Consider the following 6000-nt stretch of genomic DNA (forward strand, 5'->3'; position numbering starts at 1 on the left):
TAACACTGTGCAGTTTCAGCAATCTGTTGCTCAAGGTTTAGAAGAAAATAAGAGAATAGGTCAGCTAACTCTCAGGCTATTTCCGAGTTGAAAACCAGGTTAGTCAGATAAATGAGTCTTTAAGAGAAGAGGTAAGTTTCCTAGTCAACTCAACCCAACCTAGAGGAATTAATGAAATAGGTGAAAGACCATCCGATATGTGAATGTATTAAAACCCTTAGGAGTGGTAGAGTGATAGACAACAAGGTTGCCATGCCTGATAGTAAACTACTGCAGTTCACCCTTCTGAACCAGAAAATGAGGAGACTGATAGAGTCTCTAAAGAGACCAATGAGGGTCATATTGAGCCCGACTTTGTCCTAGAGCCCCATTCCCCCAACTACTAGTTCCAACAAAGAGGGAGTCCACCTTTAATGATATATTGGAGGTTTTTAAGCAGGTAACCATCAACCTTCCATTGTTGGATGCGATTAAGCAGATTCCCGCTTATGCTAAGTTTCTTAAGGACTTGTGTACACGAAAGCGTAAGCTTAGTGTCCAAAAGAAAGCCTTCCTAGCTAGTCACGTGAGTTCCATTATTCAGAATACCACTACTCCTAAGTATAAAGACCCAGGGTCCCCTACCATTTCTTGCACAATAGGTAAATACCGTGTTGAGAAAGCTTTGCTTGACTTAGGAGCCAGTGTGAATTTACTTCCATACCATGTGTACCTCAAGCTAGGACTTGGTGATATGAAACCTACCCAGATGACACTTCAGTTAGCTGATAGGTCCGTTAAAATTCCTCGTGGTGTGATCGAGGATGTTCTTATTGAGGTCGACAAGTTTATTTATCCAGTGGATTTTGTTATCCTAGATACCCAACCTGTCCCTGACCCAGAGAACCAGATACCAGTGATTTTAGGTCGCCCATTTTTAGCAACATCCAATGCGATCATTAATTGTCGAACTGGTATTATGAACTTGTCTTTTGGTAATATGACTATTGAGCTGAACGTCTTTCATATTAGTAAGCTACCCTCTGAACTAGATGACTCGAGCATAGAAGGTAAACATGATAGGAACATTAGTCGAGGAGTCATTACCAAACACTTTGTTAGAAGATCCGTTAGAGAAATGCCTAGCTCACTTTGGGATTGATTTCGATGATGATAATGTGATTAATGAGGTGAATGCTTTGTTAGATTCAACCCCTTTGTTAGACACTATAACGGATGGAAACCTAAGTTCGAACCACTACCAGTTTCTAAGTCTACCCTAGTTCCTTCGTTAGAAGAGCCTCCTAAGTTGGACCTAAAACCATTGCCAGATACCCTGAAGTATGTGTTTTTAGGCCCGTCTGAAACTTTACGTGTGATTGTTGCTTCCGACTTGGATAGTGATCAGGAAAGTAGGCTAGTGACCGTCCTTCAAAACAACAAGGAAGCTTTAGGGTGGACCATAACAGACATTAAGGGTATAAGTCCTACTGTTTGTATGCATCAGATCTATTTATAGGAAGATACCAAACCTTCTAGGGAGATGCAACGAAGACTAAACCCTAATATGAAAGAAGTAGTTCGAACCGAGGTTCTTAAGCTGTTAGATGCAGACATTATCTACCCCATTTCAGACAGTAAGTGGGTCAGCCCCATTCAGGTTGTTCCCAAGAAATCCGGTATTATTGTAGTCCAGAATGATAACAATGAGTTAATCCCGACCCGAGTGACCACGGGTTGGCGTGTTTGTATTGACTATAGGAAATTGAACAAGGTCACTAGGAAGGACCACTTTCCCCTTCCCTTTATCGACCAACTGCTATAGAGATTAGCTGGACATAGTCATTATTGTTTTCTAGATGGATACTCAGGCTACAATCAGATCGTTATTGCCCCAGAAGACCAAGAAAAAACTACTTTTACTTGTCCCTTTGGTACCTTTGCGTATAGACGCATGCCTTTCGGTCTATGTAACTCCCCTGCGACTTTTCAGCGTTGCATGATGAGCATATTTTCCGATATGGTAGAAAAGTTTTTAGAGGTCTTTATGAATGATTTTTCAGTGTTTGGTTCGTCTTTCGATGAGTGCTTGCATCATTTGTCATTAGTGTTGACTAGGTGTAAGGAAAAGAATCTAGTGTTTAATTGAGAAAAATGTCATTTCATGGTTCGATCAGGAATTGTCTTAGGGTATATCGTATCTTCTAAGGGTATATAGGTAGATAAAGCCAAAGTTGACCTTATCAAGACTTTACAGGTCCCAAAAACCGTAAGAGATATTAGGTCATTCTTAGGGCATACAGGTTTTTATCGTCGATTCATTAAGGATTTTAGCTTGATTTCTAGACCTCTTTGCAACTTGCTTGCAAAAGATGTTAAGTTTGTCTTTGATGATGCTTGTTTAGAGGCTTTTGAGAAGCTTAAGACTTTACTCACTACCGCCCCCATAGTCCAGGCACCCAACTGGAACTTACCCTTTGAGATCATGTGTGATGCTTCAGATTATGCTATTGGTGTTGTGCTAGGTCAGAGAGAAAACAAATTACTTCATGTGATTTACTATGCTAGCAAAACTCTGAATGATGCCCAGTTGAACTATACCACTACCGAGAAGGAACTGTTATCCATTGTGTTTGCCTTAGACAAGTTTAGAACCTATCTCTTAGGTTCTAAGATCGTCATATATACTGATCATGCTGTTTTGAAATATCTTTTGTCTAAGAAGGATACGAAACCTAGATTGATTAGGTGGATACTTTTGTTGCAAGAGTTTTATCCAGACATTAGAGACAAAAAGGGTGCCGAAAATGTAGTAGCAGACCACTTGTCTAGGCTAGTTGTTGATTCCCCTGATGATTCCCTTCCTATAAGGGATAGTTTTCCTAATGAACAACTTTTCTTTGTTACCCAAGCACCTTGGTATGCGAATATAGTGAATTATCTTGTTACTGGTCAAATGCCCCAACATTGGGGTAAACAAGATCGTTCTAGGTTTTTAGCCGAGGTTAAGCACTTCTTTTGGGATGATCCTTATTTGTTTAAGTATTGTCCGAACCAGATTATTAGGAGATGTATACCTGAGAGTGACCAGTCCAGTATTATTTCCTTTTGTCATGATCATGCTTGTGGAGGTCACTTTAGTGCTAAGAAGACTGCTGCTAAGATATTGCAGTGTGGATTCTATTGGCCTTCGTTGTTTTAAGACTCTCATAGTTACTGTGTTACTTGTGAGCGTTTCCAGAAATTAGGAACCATTTCCCGTAGGAACATGATGCCCTTGAACCCTATTTTAGTTGTTGAGGTCTTTGATGTGTGGGGTATTGACTTTATGGGTCCGTTTCCTAATTCTTTTGGTAACCTATACATCCTTGTCGCCGTAGACTATGTATCTAAGTGGATTGAGGTGGTTGCGTGTAAAACCAATGACCATAGGGTTGTGATTGAGTTCTTGAAAAATAATATACTTACACGTTTTGGTACACCGCGAGCTATAATTAGTGATGGAGGGTCGCACTTTTGTAATGGACCTTTTAGGCTTCTGATGAAGAAATATGGTATTACACATAAGGTAGCCACCCCGTATCATCCGCAGACTAGTGGTCAGGTAGAGGTTTCCAATAGGGAGATAAAACGTATATTAGAGAAAACAGTTAGTCCTAATCGGAAAGACTGGTCGTCTAGGCTTACTGATTCCTTATGGGATTACCGTATTGCGTTTAAGACCCCCATTGGAATGTCGCCATATCGGCTTGTGTATGGCAAGGCATGTCATTTACCTATTGAGTTAGAACATAGAGCTTATTGGGCTGTTGAGCAACTAAATTTTTCACTTGACAAGGCAGGAGACCATAGGAAACTCCAGCTCAATGAGTTGGACGAGATTCGTATAGATGCTTTCGATAGTGCGAAGGAGTATAAGAACAAAATGAAACTTGTGCATGATAGAAATATTTTACGGAAGTCATTTTCTCCAGGTCAAAAAGTTCTTCTGTATGATACCCGTTTACATCTTTTCCCTGGGAAGTTACATTCTCGGTGGACGGGTCTTTTTATTGTTCGCACTGTCTTTCCTCATGGAGCTGTTGAAATTGAGACACCAGATGGTAGTAGTTCTTCGAAGGTTAACGGTCAGAGATTGAAACCCTTTTTAGAGCCCTTTCCTACAGGTGATGTTGAGGAGGTCCCTCTGGGGGACCCTGTTTACCCTTGATTGACCATCGAGAAAGTTGTATGTTGCATATTAGTTTTTGTTTTTCTTCACCCAGGTACTATCTTTCCAACTTCTCCTCGTGTTATTTTACTTTTGGTATTGCTCTTTCATTAGAAACATTGAGGACAATGTTAGATTTAAGTTTGGGGGTGGGGAAGAACTTTTTAGTTGCACTTTTGAAACTTCTAGCGTCACATGGTATCCGGCTAGCTAAGTTTACATACTGTTTCTCACTGGAAAGAAATTGGAATGCTAGGGATAACAACCTTTTGAGACATTAGAGAAAAAGACATTGAGATCCTTGAAATTCAGGAGAGAACTTGTTCCTTTTAGAGGGTAACCGTGATGGACCTAACCATACATGATGGAAAGGCAAGTAGGTCAGGAAATGCCAGAAATACAAAGCAACCTCACAATGTAGTCTTAGTTACTGGATTGCGACTCTCTCTCAGTAGAAACTTATCATCATCAACAAGTGGAGCGACATCAAAATCTATGAAGAAAGTTGAAGATGTTTTAGGTTTAGAAGCAACAATAGAAAAGAATAATTAAAAAATCAAAGTTGAAGTTATAAGAGAAAAAGATATAAGTTGTTAGAATTCATGATACCAAGACATCACAAGTTGCGAAGATCCAAGTTTTGAAAGTCCTTCTCTCATGGCCATGTAAATTGTTGTCTTGTAATTTTTGTTTCACAAAAAAAAAAATTGAAAAAAATAAATAAAAATGGAAGTATAAATTTATAAGTCCGAAGAAGACGTTGTTTCTACTGAGCACTATGAGAGAGTCGAAGAAAGATACATTTGGTTGCTTTGTTAGTCCATTTTCAATCTGGCACAAGATATTTCTAGCACTGGTTTAACTCATCACACGTAATTAGTCCAGCTGTGTAGCAGGTGTCCCTCTCATCTTTATCTCTATCCTAATCTTATCCAGCTGTAGAGAAGCGGACGCATCTTACAGTGTTTATCTAGCTGTGTAGCGGATATCTCTTTATCTAACAGTGTTGCGGATGTGTCTCCCCTTTTCTTCAGTCAGCTTTAGAGCTGACACCTTTAATTTCTCTGGCAGTCTAGTTACTTGGAGATAGGTTGAGAATATGTATGTCCTCATAACTCTTTGGATACTTGTGACCAATTAGAAGTAATGGTTTTGTGGGTACACCTCTGGTAAACCCTCCCGAGATTAACTCGGTTTTATTTTTTATTAGTTTTTCTCGAGGACTAGCAAATAATAAGTTTGGGGGTATTTGATAGACACATTTTTGTGTCTAATTTGTCCTCAATGTTCTGTATTGTTAATACTCAATTTCGTACTTATTATGGTGTTTTATGTTTTTGTAGATGTTTTTGGAAAAATAAGCTCTTGCGGCGAAATTGGCTCGAAAAGTGGTGTTTTTCACCCCCGAAATGTGTTAAAGGCACCCCAGTAATGCGTTGAAGGAATCCCAGAAAAATTACTATTTACGCCCAAAAATACTATTTGCACCCCAGGGCAAATGCTAAAGGGACACCCGTACATGATTAAGGGAAGGACATCTTCTTCCAAAAATTCAAAAATGAAAATTGGCGGGAAAATAGTCACAATTGCTGGCAGAATTTTCGATCGAATTTCGGACGTGATTTAGTGAGATTCAATCCCTGAAACTTAGTGGGTAGACGTGATATGTCATAACAAAGCTGGTATGGATGTTTGTTTCGATCGAATTTGGCTGGATAACTCGCAAGAAGAAAACAGGGCAAGCCACGTATGGGAAAGATACTCGGGATTTTTGTGCCATGTTGAGGATATTTCGCGAGGATATTGCATGT

The sequence above is a fragment of the Papaver somniferum genome, chromosome 3, assembly GCF_003573695.1.
Source record: "Papaver somniferum cultivar HN1 chromosome 3, ASM357369v1, whole genome shotgun sequence".
NCBI lineage: Eukaryota > Viridiplantae > Streptophyta > Magnoliopsida > Ranunculales > Papaveraceae > Papaver > Papaver somniferum.